General features: G+C 36.9%; 1 protein-coding gene across 16 annotated transcripts in view; it reads left to right on the top strand.

Moving 5' to 3' along the window:
• The window catches only part of Ralyl (RALY RNA binding protein like), a 755,733-nt gene that overhangs the window by 401,275 nt on the left and 332,026 nt on the right, over positions 1 to 22,432 (top strand). The gene's annotated exons all lie outside the window — the stretch shown is intronic.

Below are 22,432 nucleotides of genomic sequence, written 5' to 3'. Positions count from 1 at the left end.
TTTTACTTGGATCAAGAAACAAAAAGACTCTCATTCTGCATGTGAATGAGAAGGGAGAGACAGAGGACAAGCAATTCCTTTCCCCAGGTGAGCCATAGAAAGAACCACCTTGATCTCCTGATCTGGCAGCCTCAGAAACCAGCCTATCCTTTATTTGAAAAACTGAAGTAAATAATGACTCGCATTGTTCTGACACAGATGAATATTTACACTACAGCTGGAGAGATCATCCTCTTGTTACAGTTTGATCCCTTATCTGTGTGGGTCACTATCACTTTCAAATCTGTTAAAATTGCTGTTCATAAACATATGTTCTATGCACTCATTTTACCATCTAATTCAAGTCCACTCTTCAGGTTTTGTTTGCTTCTTTTCTACCTTTCTTTTCTTTCTTTCTTTCTTTCAATTTTTTAATAGTGTTACTCTCTACCTGGACTTTTCTACTTCTGTGACTATAATTTATGAACACAGACTATAATTTATGTAAGTAACATCATGGTACCCAGGAATTAAATAAAAACGTTACTCAAAGTTTCTTCTTCCTTTAAGGCTTTCTCTTATTAATTGGAAATGAGATGGATGTCTCTACTGTTTGTAAATGACAACTGTCAACAAATCTGCTCAGATAGCTAATGTTAGTGTTTCTATGCCTTACTGACAATAGCAGTTTATTTTGCATTGCCGGAAAGTAAGATGTCATTAACAACATGTGGCTTATAAGCTGTCAATACAGGATCTCCATTTTAGGCTTTCTTGTTCTCACCTTAATTGTTTCTAAATCTTATTTATATACGCAATGCACAACATTAGTAGATCCAGAAATATTCTTAATGTAGCTGCGAGGTTGCTGTGAAATGCACCGATGGCCGACTGTATGTCTACTGCCAAAAAGAGTATGCCCTCAGAGCAGCTGCCTCCAGAGTATACCAGTCAATCTTTCTTAAGAGGGTTGCTACTTCCTTATAGTTTGCATTTCTGAATTTAGAGAATTTATCTAAATACACTGTAATTGTAGAAAGGCAGTCCACACCCGTTTCTTTTAGTTTATTATCTCTGAAATTGTGTTATATTTTAGTAGTGCTGTTTTCCATCTATTCTTATTCCCTATCTTAACCTCATATCGATTTGAAATCCATCGATGCGTCACATTCGGGATTTGTTGCCCAGGGAAACTCAACTGTCAGGTTCCCTGTTCCCTTTTAGGCGATGAAGAATGCTCTGTAGCTTTTACTTATTATATGTGATAAATGAAGTAACACAGTGCATCAAACGCCAGAAGGCCAGAAGGTAAACTTTGCAAAGCACTTTGGTGCCATCATGTGGTAAAAATGATATATTGGCCATGATATTGGGCCTTTGGTTCTTTCTGTTCTATTTACAAACACAGGTTTTATTCCTCTACCTTCGTAAAATCCAGCTGTCACACTGCCCTTGAAATGTGCTTTTTAATTATAAAAGTAAATAAGAGAAGTTTCTAAAATTGATTTGAATGGTATTTTACTTTCAGACAAAGCACATTTACTCATCTTCACTTTTTCCCCTCCCTCCTCTTCGTCCCCTTCATCCTCCTTTCTCTCCTTTCTAAGGTGAAATAAGAATAACAGCAAGTATATAAGATTTTCACACACTATAGTCTGTGAGCCAAACAATTATTTTTATCAAAATTTCTATCACTATATAACCCAGGCCGGGGTACCTCTCAAATGTAACCATACAGGCATTGTTCCTCTATATTTACTTACAAACTTGAATGAATCTCACAGGGATTTTTTTTTTTCAGAAATTCGCACACACACACACACACAAAAAAAACAAAAACAAAAACATATTTTCATCCAATGAAATCCTCTGTGATGCACTGTTACAATCTTTATTTAATTGTCATTGTATTCATCAATATCAGGACCAACATCATTACCATGATTATCACCATCATCATTGTCATCATTGTATTCATATTTTGTGTTACTAATTCCTCAATATTACCTTTCTTTTCTTTCCTCCCTCCTTCCTTTTACCCCGCACTCCCTCCCTCCTTCTTTCCTTCCAGGGAAGAACTCTCTCTGTTAATATTTTGTTGTCCGTAATTGACCTGCTTTTCATACATGTCAACCTACAGCTTCTGTGCAGACTACCTCATATAACCATGGTTGTCCATGTGCAGACTGAATGTAGTTCAGCTTTTAGATATTTTAAATGATACTGTATATGTCTTGTCTGTGGCCTTCATTTCATTGTTTGCCATTCATCCTTGGTCATTACTAATTTCATTGTTCCAAATCAAAGTCAGTCTTGTCAAGGGCACGCTCTGAAGTTCCCAGGTAACTGGCTAAACTGTTCCCCATCTCAAAGTGTTGTTTCAATGGGTGTGAGGAACCTAGAACACCAGTTCCACACTGGGTAAGAACCTAGCTCCCAATTCTGACTTCTGTAGGGTTTGTGAACCAATATGTACTCCCTCCACAAGGCAGCATCACATGGATGTCTGTTCGCCACATATTGATGAGCTCACATTTGCCCCACGTTGGCCCACATCTTCTGGATTGTTACCTGGTCTGGATCACATTCAGTTGGTATTTACTTTCCTATATTCAGGATGCCTTTGTGCTCCCTCTCATATCAAATAACTCCACTTTATTTCTTTTTAAATTTAATTTGTTAATTTTACATACCAATCACAGCCTCCTTCTTTGTCTCCTCCCCAGCCCCACCCTCCCTTCCTCTCCCCACCATCCCCTTACCTAGTCCTCAGAAAGCCAGAGTCCTCCCCTCTTACTAACGGACACGAGACTATCAAGTCTCTTCAGGATTGCCTGCATCCTTTTCCTCTGTGGCCTAGCAAGTCTGCCTCACCCGAGGGAGATGATCAAAGAGCAAGCAATAGAGTCCATGTCAGACTCTGGTCCCCTTACTAAGTGACCTACATGGAGACTGATCTGCCTATCAGCTGCATCTGAGCAAGGGACCTGGGTCCTCTCCATGCATGATCCTCAGTTGGTTTTTCAGAGTTTTTCAGAAAAAGGCTCCTGTCTTGTTCCTTCTCTTCACTAGCATCTGGTGTCTATTCTATCTGCCCTTGTGAATAATAATTAAGCACCCTTCTTAGGGTCCTCCTTCTTACTTAGCTTCTTTGGCTCTCTGCATTGTAGTATGGTTATCCTGTATTGTATTACTAATATCCACTTATAAGTGAGTATATATCCCATATGTGCCTTTCTGGATCTGGTTTCATCACTCAGGATGGTCTTTTTTAGTCCCATCCATTTGCCTGCAAATTTCATGAGTTCCTTGTTTTTAATAGTTGAATAGTATTCCATTGTGTAGATGTAACACAGTTCTTTTATCCATTCTTTGGTTGAAGGTCATCTGGGTTGTTTCCAGTTTCTGGCTATTACAAATAAAGTTGTTATGAACATAGTTGAGCAATGTCCTTGTTGTATAGTGGAGCATCTTTTTGGGTATATTCCCAGGAGTGCTATAGCTGGATCTTGAGGTAGAGCTGTTCCCAATTTCCTGGGGAAGCACCAGATTAATTTCCAAAGTAGTTGTACAAGTTTGCACTCCCACCAGCAATCAAGGACTGTTCCCCTTTCTCCAAAATCTCACAACCATGTGCTGTCACTTTAGTTTTTTATCTTAACCATTCTGATTGGTGTAAGATAGAATCTCAGAATTGTTTTTATTTGCATTTCCCTGATGACTAAGGACATTGAGCATTTCTTTAATTGCTTCTTGGCTATTCGATATTCCTAAGTTGAGAATCTCGGTTTAGCTCTGTACACCATTTTTTTACTATATTTATTTATTATATAGGCAATGTTCTGCCTGCATGTACACCTGCACATCAGAAGAGGGCACCAGGTTTCATTTTAGATGGTTGTGAGCCACTAAGTGGCTGCTGGGAATTGAACACAGGATCTCTGGAAGAGCAGCCAGTGCTCTTAACCTCTGAGCCATCTCTCCAGCCCCTATACCCCATTTTTAAAAATTGGATTACTTGGTTTGTTGGTGTTTAATTTCTTGAGTTCTTTATATATTCTGTATATTAGACTTCAGTCAGATATAGGGTTGGTGAAGATCTTTTCTCAGTCTGTAGGCTGCCGTTTTGTTCTGAGTACAGTGTCCTTTGCTTTACAGGAAGTTTTCAGTTTCATGAGATTCCATTTATTGATTGCTGGTTTTTAAAGACAAATGGTCTTAAGAAAAAAAAAAAGAAAGAAAGAAAGAAAGAAAAGAAAAAAAAAAGAAAGAAAAAAATTAGGGAAACAACATCCTGTACTTTATTTCTTAAAAAAAAAAAAAAAAATGTCTTTTACCAAGCTTCCTCTGGCCAGTTGACCTTTAATGGAGAGTTTATTAACTTCCTCCACTATAGACATTGAATAAACAATCACCAGCAAAAATACTTAGTTATTTGAGAAAAAAAGTTATATCTACTACTGACCTTTCCCTTGTGAATAACTTCTAAGTATAATGTTTTATTGCATGTATCTCCAGTCTTAAAATTAGTAATTGCTGATGATATTTTTGTATGACTTCAATTTATAAGCTCAGAAAATATATTTCAGAGCCCAGTGCCACACTGTGTATTCTTTTTTTTTAGGGGGGTGTTATTTATTTATTTATTTATTTATTTTTATTTTATTTTTTTATTAATTACACTTTACTCACTTTGTATCCCCCCCATGCTTCCCTCCCTCCTCCCATCTCAATCCTTCCCTTCCTCCACCCTCTGCATGCATGCCCCTCCCCAAGTCCACTGATAGGGGAGGACTTCTTTTCCTTCCTTCTGACCCTAGTCAATTAGGTCTCATCAGGAGTGGCTGCATTGTCGTCTTCTATGGCCTGGTAATGCTGCTTTCCCCTCAGGGGGAGGTAATTAAAGAGCAGGCCAATCAGTTCATGTCAGAGACAGTCCCTGTTCCTATCACAATGGAACTCACTTGGATACTGAACTGCCATGGGCTACACCTGTGCAGGGGTCTTAGGTTATCTCCATGCATTGTCCTTGGTTGGAATAGCAGTCTCAGGAAAGACCCTTGTGCTCAGATTTTTTGGTTCTGTTGCTCTCCTTATGGAGTTCCTGTCCTCTCCAGATCTTACTGTTTCCCACTTCTTTCCTAAGATTCCCTGCCCTCTGCCCAAAGGTTGCCCATAAGTCTCAGTATCTACATTGATAGTCTGCAGGGCAGAGCTTTTCAGAGGTCCTCTGTGTTAGGCTCCTAACTTGTTCCCTCTTTTCTCCTTCTTCTGATGTCCAGCCTCTTTGCCTTTCTGGATAGGAATTGAGCATTTTAGCAAGAGTCCTCCCTCTTGATTAGTTTCTTTAGGTGTACAGATTTTCATACTGTGCATTCTTGAATAAGGAAGGTAACATAATGTTCCTCATAGTGTAATTGATTATTATTTATTTTCTAATCCCTTAGATGCCAATATATTTAAATTTTTCCAGAAATAATTATAATATTTTAATTGCATGTTCAAATGTCAAAATGGATGTTATATGCATTTAGGTGTTTATCCAACCTGTTCTTGATGGCCAGTGATTTCTATAGAGCCTCTTCATGTATGCAAATAAAAGGTACTGATATGGGTTTTAAAGTTTACATCTAGAGTTCAAATGATACAATAACCAAAGAATAGGCTACTATAGATACATGAGCTTAGAATCGCCCCATAGGGGTAAAACAGTCTATGATACAGGCAAATATTCAGAGTTTCAGAACTGAATTCTAGGTTTGCTAACATAGTGACTAAGTACTGTTTTATTTTAGTCCTGGGATTTCATGAAAATGGGGTAATGAATACTGTCTATTCATAGGAATGTGTGTTTCAGAAAGAGGACAAAATGAGGGGCAAGAGAATGGAGAAGGGGTGAGGGAGAAAAGAAAGAGCTTCGGAGAGATCAAGAAGTCTATGTTTTCCCACTCAGAACAACTCCTTCAGTTGTTCTATGATGATTATTAAATTGTACATCTCACTTAATTGGAGCAACACTGTTACTTTTTTCTCTTATTTCTTTTATGCTATATTTATGCATGTGTTTGCATTCTTTGTCATGTGTTTCTTTTTCTCCCTTTCCTGTATGCTATAGGAGGGATAAAATCCAAGAAAGAAGTGTTATTCCTCACATTGCTGCTTTGTGGTTTTGCACTTTCTAATCAACTGTCAGTAGTTTTTGGCAGAGACTTGATAGTAAACTGAAGGAAGTGGTAAAGGCAATTTAGTTGGAAAGTAATTAAATATGGCTCCAGAGTCATTCAACCTGAATGTCAAAATTTCTGGCTTGTAAAGCTGACTGTGTGGTAAAGGATGGCTAGTTGCTTTCCTCTCGCTTATGTTCCAGTTTATAGGACAGTCAGGAAACATTTAGAACAATAATCTTTTAAGAAGAAACATTTTGGCAGTGGAGACCAGCTGGCCTGGCTAGTAGGTCACAGCTGGGTTGGTCACTGGCCATATGTTTCTATCACATTGTTGAATTATGAATTATGTCTAACTTAATCAAATTAAGTCGATATAATAAGGACGTTACCCTATTCTTTTATTTGATACAGTGCTGTGACAATGAAATGCAAATACTTCTGAGAAATGTAATAATACAGAGGACACAACTTAGAATGCGTTTTTCTTGGTATACTAAAAATATCAGGTTGATTTATTTTTCCCTAAATGCTTCTGATTCTGAGACTTTCCAAAGTTCCATCTTAAGCCATGCAAATACATTTTTCATGGATGTAGTGACTTCTAATTTCTCTAAAACTACATCCAGCAGAAGTCTTTATATAGATGCTCACTTTGAGGTGTTTTTAAGGAAAAATAGAGATTTTATTGTTTGGTTGATTCCTATTTAATTAAAGCATATACTAATGACTGTTAAACATGTAACCATCTTCCTAAGAGGCATAAAAATAATTTAACTTTAAAGGATATGCCACTGGTGGTAGGGTCTTCCTAAGAAACACCGATTTTGTCTGCACATATACATTCCACATAAACAAAAAGTTTGATAAAGGGTGAAAACATGTATTCACAACATAGCTCACAATCTAAAGAGGACAACTCTGGACAAGACCAAGCCCACACATTCAAAAAGTCCAGAGTCTGAGCTCGCCCTTTGATAGATGGTGAGTGTGAAGTTCAGAGAGATGGGTTGAAACAAGTTGCACAAAGAAACATTAAACATTAAAAAAAACTTCCAGACAGACAGACTCGAACTCAGAGTTTTTGACCTTTCTAGTTCATCCTTCTTTATCACATGTAATAAAGCTAGAAGAAATTTCTGAATTATGTTAAATGTTATAGATGATGCTCTACAGGCCTAAAATATACAGAGTCAGGAGATTTTATAAGGCTTGATAAATTCTTTTTAAGGAATAAGCAGCATGGACAATGTGAGATCTTGAGGACTAGAACAGCTGTGATGGGGATTCAAATTTCAGCATCACAAAGAACTCTCTTTGATCAATGCAACTTCTGGAGGTCAGTTTAGTAAACTGTGGAGAGGGAACCATGTATATATCAGAATTATGGATAATAAAGATGATGATAACCTGATATAAACTATCATTGATGGTGCCTTGTGTTTTATTTAGCCACTAATTAAATAAAATCCTTTTTTCTTTTCCTGACCTACTTAATAGAAAGGACTTGATGAAACATAGCTAAAAGTCAGATAGCAGAGTTTCTAACCTCTCTGCTGTAGAGTTCTAGCTGAACTTTTGTTTCAGTTTGTATGTTGCCACCATAACAGTATTTCTTAGTCATGTCAAATTCACTATGATATCATAACTAGGAATTTGATTTCTCAGCTATAAACTATAATTCGGATATTTCAGAGTAATCTACAATTCTATAAGCCCAGGGCAGCTTCAGAATCAATACCGTGCATTGTCATGGCACATGTGCTATGAGTCATGAACTGATATCTTTGCATCATTAGCCAAGTGCAGTTCATGAAGATTTTCCCATTTTTACCTGAAGTCTTTTATTCTAGTGGAGGTCTCCTCATAATTCCATGTCACAATGTGTTTTTTTTTTTTTTCTTTTTAGTTTTCTGTACACTAAACATTACTCAGGCTTTGCTTGTTTTTGATGGCATTGATAGTTTGAGGAGAAATGGTCAGATGTCTTGTAAAAATCTCTGCTATTACAACTTGATTTATACTTTTCTTATGATTCCCTGGAAATGGGTGTTTGGAAGGCACACCACAGACTTAAATCCAATCCGGAGCACAAGATGGACCTGCTGACACCCACCTTGTTTGACAGGTGAAACCAGCATTCGGTTCCTTCTTTGGAAATCACTGCCCTCTGTGTCCTTCCTCGTGTTGGGCTTCTTACATAGAATTTTAGAGGTCATTATGCAAAGCCTTCAAGTAAGAAGTAGGGAATTCATACATTTTTACATTTGGAATAAATATATTCATTTGGAGTTACTTGTATAAATAAGTATATTCAATATACTCAATTATTTACTTATAGAAATAAATACGGAGGTATTAAGTTACACTCTTACAGGGCAACAGTCTTATTTGATTGCTCAAATCATCCCATTGTTGAGCATGAGGAGCACTTCTGGTTGATACCTATGCATTTTGACACATCTCCATCAGAAAGCAAGCAAGAGCAAGCACACTGTGCTATTATTATTACATTTCCTTGCAATCCGGCAATGCTGGATGGAGCAGGTTCATGCTATCTACTTCCTGTTCCTCCTGCAAGCATCTATGCCTCCAAAAGTGCTCATTACTAGAATTATGTTGCTTTTAGTCAGTTGGATTTTAATGGCCACATTCACTGTGTTATTTTTATTATAGTTAATTCTACCCTTCATGTTACTTAAAGTAATATTTCAAGGAAATGTCACTGAGTGCATTCTGGACATATTTTATTCACATGAGTCATCCGGTGCCATGAGGCTTCATCACAGAAATGTCACTAACTTCTAAGGAGTTATTATTCATTTTAAAGAAATAAAATGATTAATTTTATAGAAAATTAGTGCTTATATGCACATTCTCCACACACAAAAAATTTTTAGAACTTTTTTCCCTAGAATGGCAGCCATTTATTATTTATGAGACCATGCTGGTTTCTAAGATTTAAGACATGCATATTTAAAACAAAATAATTTAGGGCCAGCATTGACAACTTGCTACCTGACTCATGACTCTGAAAATGTATAATTATGCATTACATGGAGAAATTAGATACACATAAGCATGGGTGTTTACATGTACATATGAGGATTTGTATGAAAGTTGGGATTGTATCTGAACATTTCATCATAGCATCTAAAGCTCTAGTTAAGAAGAAGCATTTATTAAATATCTGAAAATTACAGAGTGATTAATTTCATTAATGAATGAATTTATTACATTTGAGTACTATAGTGAGATACAGCCAAACATTACCTACTTACATGTTTTAGTTTTTCCAGAATATTTGTTACATATTTTCTGCAAGATTTACTACACACATATATCCCTGTATATGTATATGTATAAATACATATATCTATATATACATATATAAAATCTATATATGTATATATTTTATATACATATATGTATATATACATATATATACATATATATAATTATATATACATTATTATATATATTAATATATATTATATATATAATATGTATATTTTATATACATATATAAAATCTGTAAATGCATAGATAGATAGATAGATAGAATCTTTCAATATAGAGCACCACTTAGCAAATTATTCTTTTAAATTTTCACTTATTATTGTGTGCAAATTATATATGTGTACAGGCATATATGCCACAGTATACACATAAAGGTAATTTTGTGGCATTTGTTCTTCCCATTAGGAATCAGATTTAAACAATGTCTCATTAGCAGAGTGACAGTAGTAGGCACTGAATAAGACTGATGATGAATTTTCTCATCCGGTGTCACAATTAGCACTTTTTAGCACAATGAAAGCTAGCCAGTAGGGATGAAATTTTCTGACCAACACCAGCTTGATTAAGAACATTTTAAAAGAGAAGACTAGTAGCTTGTTTTCTTGCATAAACTAACTATATTTTCTTTGAGTATGCTTTTGATTTGTTTCTACGAAATTTTATAATAAGAACTTTTGTGTACTTCTAGTATTCAAATTTCTTCTTACTTCTTTATGGTTTTTATCTATGATATAGTATTATCAATGAAACTTAAAAATTTTCACTTGCCAGAATGTCAGCATCAAAAATACTTGTATGACTATATGTTGACTATAAATATATTGTATATATTAATATACAGAGTTATATCAGTTACCAGGTTGACAAACATCATATAACTGTTCAAAATGACATAGTTGAATTGGAAGGCATCATGCTTATAGATATGATGTTTATTACTTTTGTTCATTTTCTAAGCCAGGAAGCAGCCAACACCTGCTTCAGGGATCAACCATGGAGAAGACAGCCAGACCATCACTGCACTCCAGATAATGGAGGGGCAAAAGAAATGACAAACCACTTAGAAGACAGCAGACATCTGCTCTTCAGACAGTGCAAGGGTGATAGGAATGCATCTTCCAACATCTCCTTTTGGAGAGAATCTTTTTTTTTTTTTTCAATGCAGTTTATTCAGGAACCTTGAACAATCTTCTGACCCTAGGGAAAGCCAGCCCACAGCTTAAATAGCCTCTGGTAGCCAACCCCAGCGTGCTACGTGGGCAATGCAGATAGGTCCACATACACGGAAGCAAGCCAGATCCTCAGCCTTAGCCAAATGTGGAATTGTTTGTGACAGAGAGCACTCACCATTGGGAAGGTGGAAGGCGGAAACCAGCTCCATCTTTAAGGCACAGCATTCCGCAGCTCTCTACAGTTCCCCCTTTTTGTTTTAGACGCATCAGGCAAGAGTAGAGGTCTGATCTCTGATATTAGAAATAAATTGGGACTTTGTACCGATGTTCATTTAGGTGTCATCCACCCAAAGAACATCAGACCCGTCCGATACCTTTTTCTCAGAGGCGGGACCTGGGGCATCAACCCGCATGCAATCAGACATGCTCTTCTTTGGGTCGAAAGTTTATCCTCTTAAATAATATTTTATTTTAATTGTCAGAGAAGTTAGAAAATTCACAATTCTATTTTCTTTTAGACTTGATGTCAGTTAGAACAGAAAGGAAAATGACAAGCAACATTTAAATGTCTTCAGAATAAAATAGAAATAAAAAGAATGAAACAAGTTCTGTTCAATGTACTTGATGCAGCATTGCTAATATTGTTTTTACATGCATGAGAATGAATCTATTGTAGAACTGTGCCAAGAACAAACAACAGAATAGCTACTGATTGTAAATTGTTTGTCCTTTCCAATAAATACTAATTCAGTTACAGTTGTAAAATTTACTGTGAAAAATGGATTATCTTCCCTTTTCTCTTTAGGATGATTGAAACATGTTGGCTTGTGATCTAGGTTTATGGTCAGGAGAAGCTTCTGAAAAGATTAAGCTTTTATGACTTATTTAAGTAAATAATTTAATTAAATATGACTAAGAATATCTAGGCAAACCAAGTTTCAATGTAAATGGATCTAAATGGGCAAAGTCATAATTGTCTTCCAGAAGTACTATATGAAACCCAAATCTTCAACTTTTATCAAAACTAAAAGAGAATACTTAATAAAGTTAAGTACTGTAAACTCAGTTGAAGAAAGAGGAAAAACATAAAAGTTATCATTTTGGGGGCATAAGCCAACCCAAATATGTAACTAGTTCTTTTTTGAAATAATCCATTCTGTACAGTCACACTGTTTAGCTGTGCTATCCTGATGGTAGTAATAATACAATGTATTGTTAGTGCCTTGCATGCTGTAACTAATTGAAACCCCAATTTAATGAAGGAGTGAATGCTGCCACCCTCATTTTTCATATGTCAAGGGGAAGTATGTTGTCTCTAGGCACAGTGAAACTTGACATGATAGTTCAATGTAATTAATTGGGGAGACCCATTTGTACCACTGGCAGAGAGCTCTGTTGAGAGCTCTGTGAGAGCTAATGCTCTCTGTGAGAGCATTAGAAAGGAAAAAATTTCATAAATAACAGTTACATGTTGAAGCCCTGACATCCTCTTAGGTCCCATATCCATTCAGATCTTTTGTTAGCTTGTTCCCAGTTATTTTTTGTAGTCAGAAATGTTCCTACATTTTTATACTCAGGGACAGTTTATCTCAGGACCCTTGAAGCAGGTATACTCACGATTTCTGATTCCACTGAACTTGAGGACTATCAGCCACCTCCCCCATTTGGGCTATGTGATACAATATCTTGATTCAAGATGTCTTTTCATTCAGATTTCAGTTTCAACATTTGTAAGTTTCTGTAAAATAGAGAAACAGTGGAAGATTCTTATCCTTCTGTGTATACTATCCCTGTCTCTCCAGGTGGGCCCAGCCATGTCCTTCTGCCTTTTTCAATAAATGGTTGTTTAACTTAAGTATACATGGTTTACTGACTCCTATAAGAAAGTTAAAAGAACTTAAGAAATCCTGGATGCATCCTTTCATAGACAGCTGGCAAGTAGGGTCTGCCATTCCCTTTAGGAACGAGGGGAAAACTCTTGTTTCCCCTCTTTTCTGTTTTGCATATTATTCTTTGGAAACATTTGCATATATTTGATGATGTGATATTTTATAAAATAATGTGAACCCACAGAACCACTTCCCCAGTTAGCCAGGAGAATATGGTGACTGAATTCCACATGTATTTCTGACTTTCATAAGGGAAGAAGTTCTTTTTAAAATGTCTGTTATTGACAAACAAACATGGCTTATGGGCATAAATTTGTTATTTCCTTGTTTGCTATCATAACTTCAGTCTTTTCCATTGTGCCTCATACCTAAAGCACATTTCAAAAATTATTTAATAAGTCAACATTAGCTACATTTTAATCTCAAAGAGTATTTTCTCATGAAGTTACAGGAGACTTAATGTTTATGTGTGTAGATGTTTGAATATATTCATCTGCCATTGTGTGTGCATACACAAGCACACAAGCATTTAAATAAATATAGACCCAGAGGTTGAGAGCAAGTGTCGTCCTCTAACACTCCCCAACACACTTTATTTATTGAGACATGGTCACTCAGTGAACACAGAACTCACTAATTCAGCAAGCCCTACGGATGTTCCTGCCTCCACCCCCACAGAAAGCTGCTCTACCCAAATTTTTCATTTGGGCATTGGGAATGAGAACGTATGTCCTCTTGATTGCATAGCAAGTATTTTGCCAAATAACCAATTTCCCTGGCCTCTTAAATTTTGATGAAATATTATGACATAAACTTTACGGTCATTCCGGGTTCTGCTTCTGGCCTTGGGGCATCCAAGCCCTGTTGCATGAGTGTGTTAGCAGGATCTCAGACTGGCAGTGAGTGTGGGTATGGCAGAGAATCCTTCTCTGTGTTGTTTTTCAGTGAAACAGATCCACTTTATTGGGAGGAATAAGGGCTATGTAAACCTTGGAGACATGTGTTGGGGTTTGGGGGATGACTGTACATCTTCAGCTGGGCTGGGGTGCTGAGAATGCTTCATTTACATGGAAAGAAATTCCAGGTGTTAGCTGGCCATGTTCCATATAAGGAAATAGGAAGTTTTAACCCAAAAACTAGCCACCAGGCTATGTGACTACCTCAAGGCTGGCAGAGATGCGGGCTGCAAGAGTACATGCAGTGGGGCATGCAGGCCCAGAAAAGGGAGGGAGCGATTTTTGTTCCAGCCAGTCTAAAGATGAGATTTTCAAAGATGAGGTTTGGACAGGTCTCGACCTCACTCTTGCACCAGGCTGGTTTCCCTGGTCCCCCAATTTACCTCTTTCCTTATACTTTATTACACAGAGTTTACTTTGGTTAATTCAGTAGTTTAAGTGTACTCTTGAAAGAACATCCCCTTGTGTTAACGTTTATGTAGCAAATGGATCTGCTTTAAACAGTACTCTAAACCATAAGCCAACAAGTTCTGGAAGGACCACACTAAAGAGATTTCATGAAGCAAATGAATGCTGGCAAAAATAATTCATCTTCTTTAAAATATTTTTCTAGTAAGTTCAGGGTTTGCTGTTTTAATTTAGACTATGGTTGACCAAAGCCTCAAAGGAGGCTCTGACGGTTACCTTTCTGCCATGGTAAGGAAACGCTGAAGTTATATTTTAAAACGAGAGGTTTGATGTTTCTCAGTGATAAAGGTCTTGGTCTGATGTAGTTAGTTTACATGGTCCCGTGAAGGAGCAATACATTATGGTAGCAATCACTGGGGAAACTACTAAGCGCATGAAGGTTGGCACATGATTTGCTTCCCTGTAACTACAGTATAATATCATAACAAAAGCAACCTAAGGGACAAAGAATTTATTCAACTCACAGCTTAAGAAGGAAGTCCACTATATCAGAGAACTCTGGTAGCAAGAGGCTAAAAGGGTTCCGTTGAATCTACAGTTAGGGAATACACAGCTCATTTTCACCATTTAATACACTCTGGCAAGGATTCCCTCCTCGGTTAAGAAAAATCTTCCCTTATCAATAAGCTGATTCAAAATCATCCCTAAAAGTCAGGACTAGAAGGTAAATAATCCTTCCCAGATATTCCTAGAAATTTATGTAATAGTTGATAAGGATGCCTCAAGATGACAGTTAACATTTACCTTCACAGGTGATTGACAGTTAACACTCACCTTCACAGGTGATTGACAGTTAACACTCACCTTCACAGGTGATTGACAGTTAACACTCACCTTCACTGGTGAGAACTGCAAAGACAAGGAAAGCAAATGTGAAAGAGGACTCACTGAGTGTATCTTGTCACTGTGACTTGAAACATCTAAGTGGGAAGTTTCTATCACTTTCTATGGCCAAGTTTAGCACTCACTGTTAACTCATGTTCCTGTATGAATGGCATGTTCTGAACACTCCAAGAAGAATGTAGACTGGTTTACTTTATTGCAATGTCAGTGAAATCCCATGTCTGTTTTTCTTTGTGCTAAGAATTCACACTATCAAAAACTAATACTTGGACCAGCCTGTATTCCAGGACTGAAACTTGAACACATGATCTGGGATTCTGAATTCTGAGGAGCTGTTACAGTTTTATTTCACTTTTCAAAATCTGAAGTAGAAAACATGAGGAAAAGGGGGGAAAATGCCTCTAGGGTTAGTGTGTCTAGGGCACCAGTATATGCTCTACTAAATTTAATACAGTTATTCTACAGAAGTCCCTCTTAGAAACCTTAATATTAATCCTTGTATGAATTCCTTAGCCTGCTAAGTGTCTGAAGTCTGCTGTCATCAGTATGAGATAGATTTTGCCAATAGAAAGTTCTGTGCATCCAGGAAAAATCTTCTCTCTCTCCCTCTCTCATGAACACACACACACACACACACACACACACACACAAATAGAAATGAAGAAATAGATAAATAAAAATCAGAAATATGCTTTAATATTAAAGCGGAACACATCAATATTAAGATACATGTATGAAGTTATTACACACATGATAAACTGCCTATAAAAACATTACTAGCCTAAGATCAATTTTTTTTGAGAAAAATAAGTTTTGATTGTTTTCTAGAATATTTACATAAAAATTTTAATGACATTTAATGACTTTTAATGTCTTTAAACTTTAAGTTTTTAATGACTTTAAAAACAACATTCTTAAAAATGCTATTATTTAGGCATATGACTTATCAAGTATGTTTAAAATGCAAGATACAACCAACTAAAAGTCATCTGTGACATGCATGAGCCTCAATGAATGCTGCTCAATGCTGGCCAATAAGTATGGAGCTGAATAAAGAACTTGTTTTATTTTATTGTATTCTCAAAGATGAGCTCACTTTTATTCCTCAGCCTTACAGAGGATCAGATATGGTCTATCACTTCACTATTTAAATGTTTATTGAGCACAGATTTTCACTAGGTAAAGAATTAATGAATCTCAAAGCGTGAAACACTGCTTTGTTTCAGGTCACCTAACAAAATAATGATTACTTCCCATTATCATTTTAAAAGCTATTTTTTGATTTGTACAGGAAGGTTAGAAGAAAGGATAATTATGATTTTGAAATTAATAAATCCTCAACTCAGTGTTCTGAAAACAATCCCTTCTTCAGGCTCTGGGATGTCCAGTGGCAAGTCGCCAATAACAAGTGAAATTCATTTTATATTTGCATAATTTTGATGTTATCGATGACCCAGAGAAATGATAATGAGACAATATTCACAGCTGAAATGTGTTGAAGAGTTTGGAGGGAACCTGGATTACAACAGACTCTGGGAAGGGCTTTTCTCTGAAGGTGAGCAGAAAGGCCTTTGGCCTTCCACGGGGGAAACTTGATGTTGTAAACAGAGTTTTCCTTTTACAAAGCTGAGGTAAGCATAAGTATCCTGCAGGGGAAACAGTGGTCATGGAACAGAGTCCCATAATCTGCAGGATGCTCTTGTGCTGAATGACTGACTGCATTGGCTCTGTAATGGGAGGAGCATCAGAACTGATGGCTCTAAGAGCAGCAACAGCAGAAAGGGGCAGAAGGCTCCACAATGAAAGGGATGCAAGATAGCACACTTATGTAGAAGGAAGCTAATAGGACACTTAGAAGGATTCTGATTACACTGGAGACTGTATCCAGGATCTTTCTCTATCTCAAAGTTCATAACCTTAACAGCATCTAAGAATATTGCCTTTTTCATATAAAATGACCTATTCATATGCTCCAAGCATTATTAACTGGGCATTTGGGAACACTGTATTCTGCCAGCCATGCTTATGTGAGGTTCAGTTCCTTTGTTTGAATGCTCACTACCATCCTTGAAATATATGCTATAACTTACAAAGTCCTTAACATGTGGGGCCCATAAGTAAGCACCAGATATATACATAGTCTGAACAGCAGTTAAAATTTTATACGCATGCATTTTATTCTATGAATAAGCCGAGGATCTGGCTTGCTTCCATGTATGTGGACCTATCTGCATTGCCCACGTGGCATGCTGAGGTTGGCTACCCAGAGGCTATTTAAAGTGGGCTGGCTTTACCCAGGGTCAGATGATTGTTCAAGGTTCCTGAATAAACTGCATTGAAAAAAAAAATTAAAAAAATAAAATTAAATTAAAAAAAATTCAGATAGAAAGGGACATTATAATTATTTACAGGGGTATAAAACTCTCTCTAATAAGTTGATTTCAATTCAGCTCAATTCCACAGTCATTTATTAGGTATTACTGGTGTCTTCTGAAATAATATCCATCCAGAAGGTTTTGGGAGAGGTAGACAAAAGGAATTTGATGTGCTAAAGTTAGTGATATGATAGAATAATCAGGATCTGAGAAAACCTCTTTGAGTAGCTTTGGGTAGAAAGTTATGGATGAGACCTTTTTCTTGAATTGCCACCTGAGCTAAACTTTAGCGAATCACTTTCAATAGAGTTTAGATGGGGAAAACATTCTAAATTAGAGAAGGCACAGAATAAGGAGCACTGTGGCCTGGAACACCAGAGACTGGGTTCACTTAGTGCATAGCAGCGTACTTCGGTGAGCAGCAATAAAGGCTTTAGTTTGCATCAGTGTGGGTTCTTCATGTGAACACCGCCACGATTTTTGGCGTGGGTACTATGACTTTGTTAGCTCCATGAACTGAAAGAGATAAAGGTCAAAGGGATTTCCTAACAGAGTATAGCAAACCCACTGTCTGAGGTCGTGGGACTATAAACTCAAAGATTCCATTTACAACGTACACTACACTGATTCTGAGCACTGTCTGATCACAGTGCATAGGAGGAAAGAGTAGAGGACCCTAAGCTGAGAAATAGCAACAAGAGTACCGGTTAAAGAATTGATCATGAGATGTTGATTTCAGGGGCTTTGGGATTGGAATCAAATGAGCAGCCTTAAAAATCAAGTTATGATGCATTTCCCTTCTGACACTGTGTTACTGTTGGGGTTGGGGGATGTCGTGAGTGGAAATGGGCCAAAGATTGGATGTTAATTCATGGACTATGGCCTTGATGCAAGTGAGGATAACAGCATCATAAAAAGGTGAGTAAAATTTGCCATAAAAATATTTAAGATTTAAAATTACAGAATGTGGCAATAGTTCAAATGCTGGGGTGGGTTAGGATGAAAAGTAGAAAAGAAATAATTGTCAATGAAAAAAAGCTGAAATGGTTTTAGCTGTTCAAAGCTTTCTAAGTGGTATAGTACATAATGTAGGGAGAAAAGAGGCCCTTGGTTTGCACATTGCCCTAGGCTACAAATGGGAGATTCAATATCTGTCATGTGACAGATGCATGTATGTTGTCTTAGTTCTGCCACGAATGATTTTCTGTCATCGCCTTTCTGAATGTCTGAATTGCAATGCTCAGCCTGAGTTGCATATACTAGATTTGACCACATGATGGCAGCCATTCTTCACATTTCCTCATGCTTTCGTTTTAGAAAATTCAGTCAAAGAAATGGTACATGGAATTAACAGATACTTGGATTGTCAGACTAGACCCCTGAACATTTCAGATATTCTTTGAGAGGTAATGTAAAACTTAACTTAGTTCTTCACAATCAGCCATGGGCTATTTTAGACAAAGTTTGAGACTACTGAAAAAAAAATAATAAGTATAAACTACTTAAAACTTAGTTATTTTTATAGTGATTGACTTAAGATATACTTTGTAAGTTAGGATTTTTCTCATCTAAAATTGACGAGTGGTTTCTTATAATCTTATTCTACATTTTACTCTGTGTGCATTTCTGCAAAGTTTAATTTATATTGCCAAATGTAGTTTTTTACCTTATACCATGATAACTATGTAACAATTGATTAGAAAAACCTTCGTCGCTATGTTCTTCTATTTTGATCACCAATAGACACTTTATTTTACTTATAGTACTTGTTAAATCATAAACATCTATTTGTCCTCAAATTAAGCTTGTCCTGGAAAGACCAGAGCTTGACCAGAAAGACCATGAGAATGTCATAGAGACATAAACACCGTTTTTACATATAGCTCTCAGAAGGCGGTGATGCCTGAGCTACATAACATACACAGCAGGGTTATATCTATGTGTGAATTTGTACACAGAACTTTGTAAAGTTTGAGACATTACAGCATAATATTGAAAGGGATTGCCGGACACATCACCAGAGGATTCCAAGAGGGCAGCAGCAATCCCACACTGTATCTCATCAGTAGGACAGCAGTGACTGCACAGCGACCAACAGACCAAACTGTGGGTCCCCAAACACCAGCATTTGTGTTTTCCAGGTGAGAGAAGACCTCATGGTGAGGAGAACAATCAGGTTCAATTCTAATGGCTAATCGATTCATCCCCATAAAACATCCCAGATTTCCCATGCAAGGTCTCAGCGTATAGCCACAGGACTGCACACTTTGCTCACCAGCCAGCGAGTACCTTCTGGTTACCAAGTGTTCTATTCTCTAACAGTAACTGCTTAAAGTTGTCAAAGAAGGAAAGAAATTATATAAAATCTTTGGAGAAAGCACAGCAACACTTATTATTATGCTGCTCTTGTTTACAAGAAAATGCTGTCGACAAGATGGGAACATCAGAAGATAGAGTAAATATATTCATATATAATTATTTATGTATATTTATATATATAATATACAAACACATATACGGGTTTTGCAGATGGGAAATTTGTATTGTAAGGACAGATTGAGACACAGAATTCAGGATAAAGGAGGTTCACGAGTATTAAAGAAAAGGAAAGCCAGGGTTAGTATCTTGAGGAAGGCCCACAGTAGGAAATAGTCATTATTTTGACTCTAACATTTCTTTGTTGAAAATATGCAAGGAGGTTTTACTCAGCAGTTAAGAGTGTTTGTGACTCTTGAAAAGGAATATACTTCAGTTCTAGCACTCATGTCAGGTGATTCACAAACACCTGCAATTTGAGCTCCAAGGGAGCTTCCTGATAGCATTTACCGCCTTCTGATAGCCTCTTCCTGCTTCCAGGGGCACCTATACACATGCACAGTCCCACAAACACATAAAGAGAATGCTAAACATAAATAAAATAAAACATAAACATATAATAGCATTAACTGAATTTTTCAGATTTTCCAAATCCTGAGAAGTTTCTATAAAGGATTAATTCAAACATTAAAACTATTGTCTATATATACAAATTGGCAACTGATGTATAATCCAAGCTGATACTACATATTTCCATTATGCATTAATTTTAATATAAAGAAGATCTGACTGTTTTCTCTAAACTCCAAATATATGTATTGAAATTGAAAGCATATATATAGTATCAGAAGGTAGGGGTTTGGGAGGTGATTAAGGGGATGAATGACATTAGTACCCTTGTGTGCAATTCATTCTCCATTTAGAGCCTTTATGACAAAGCTAGATCAAGCCATCAGTGAAACAGAAGGTAGGTTTTTCCTAACCCCAAGAACTGTTAGGAACAAGTTTCCTTTGAGTATATGCTACTACCCAGTTTAGAGGACTTTGATATTGTAGCCAGACGAGCTGTCTTTGATGGGATTTTTATTGCTATAATGAAGAACATGTCCGAGATGATTAATTTTGCTTACATCTCCACATTTCATTCCATCATGGAAAGAAGTCAGGTTCGGATCTCAAACAAGGTAGGGACCTGGAGTCAGGAGCTGATGCAGAGATCATAGGTACATTGCTGTTCAGACTGCTTTCTTATAGGACCATGTACCCAGAAGTGTCATCACTACAGTGAGCTGTGTCCTCGAATAAAGATCATCAAGGAAGAAAACAGATCACAGACTTGTCTATAGGCCAGTTTGATAAGGGCACTTTCTCAACCGAGGCTCGCGCCTTCCGAATGAACGCGCATTGCTGATATGTAGCTAAACTTGCCATCCTCTATGGCTCATAATAATCTCTCGTACTCAGTATGCTCACTGCAACATTTCTGTGAATAACGGACTAAAATGCCCAGAGTACACAGACATCAGTAATAAGTAGTGATACTAGAGCAATGCTTGTTTGAACTAAAGGCCTTGCTGTCCACTGTTCCACATTTCTGGCAGTCATTACCTCCAAGAATATAGCTACAAACCTTAAGAATAGAAAAAAAAATGTTTAAATATGAATGAAACCAATAGATATCTGTGTGACTGTGTAGCAGGCCCAGTATTTTAGTCCAGATGGAGTATAACACAGTTAAAATTAAGTTAAGGAATGAATAAGTTAGTCTTCTCATTTCTTCTGACAACTATTAATCTTTGTTAAGCCTAGAGACTGGCTGCAATGAGGAGTGAGTGAGAATTACTGGAAGCAGTCTTAAAAGTGGCATTTTAAAGCAGGAGCAGTACAGATGGAGAATAAGTAACTATGTGACTTGCAAGCTGACCCCTTTTGTGGGAGTCAACCAATATTAGCCATGCCAGTAGAAGCCAAGGATTTATTTAGTAGAAAATAAATTTAAAAAAAAATCACTGCATGACCAAGTCATCAAAACAATCCTTCCTAGCTATAAAATTACTCAGCATCAACTGAATAACTGAATAATTGTAGTCATCACAACACAGTATGGAATCCCAGGGGACACAGACAATCTCAGAGCTCAGGGTTTGCAACCACCTGATGAGTGCAGCACTGCCTCTGAGCTAGGGACACCAAGATGTTGGTTTAACAAAATCTCAAATGTTTGAGTTTACCAATAAGACTCCTGGAGGCAGGTGCTGGGGTAAAAGCCTGCTAGTGCAGAGAGGCAGAGAAAATAGCCAACTGACCTCCTCAGCCTACTTCCCCAAAGAAAAGAAACTCTCTTTCCCCAAAATACCCTAAAAAAACAACAAAAACAAAACAAAACAGAAAAAACCAAAACCCTCAACTGAATGTTCTTCCATTCTACTTCCTGTCTTTCAATCTGTCCTTCTGACTTGACTTCCTCTTACTCTGAATGTTTTTTGTTGTTGTTGTTTTTGTTTTGTTTGTTTCTTCTGTTCACTTCCTGTCAACTGGTTGCTTGTTCTGCCTCTTGACCTAGGATTGACTTTATTTAATCCTGTATTGGATTAAAGGTTTGTGCTAGGTCAAAACTAAACTACCAAGAAACAGGTTTCCCAGGAAACAACACAATCTTGGGGTTTATTGAGTAATTAAATATCTTGCAATACTTTCCCCACTTTCTATAAATAAAAAGGAAAGATTTTAACTCTAACACAGTAAAACTACTCACAATAAATGAAGCTTTTTCTGCCAAGCTTTCCATAATGTACAGCTTGGCTGTATTTTTTAGTTAGAGGATTCAGTATTTTTGAGTTCAAAGTTCTGCAAAATGTTGCTGTCTGTCTCTCATGAACTAAATCATTTGAAAGTCCTGAGAAGTTTGTTGTCTGAAGCTTGTCTTTGGGTAGCATTTGTTAGCTTCCTGGGAATCCTGTCTAGGTAGAA

This window comes from Meriones unguiculatus, chromosome 6 (assembly GCF_030254825.1).
Source record: "Meriones unguiculatus strain TT.TT164.6M chromosome 6, Bangor_MerUng_6.1, whole genome shotgun sequence".
Lineage (NCBI taxonomy): Eukaryota > Metazoa > Chordata > Mammalia > Rodentia > Muridae > Meriones > Meriones unguiculatus.
The sequence above is the reverse complement of the archived record's forward strand: the minus strand, read 5'-3'. Positions and strand labels throughout refer to the sequence as shown.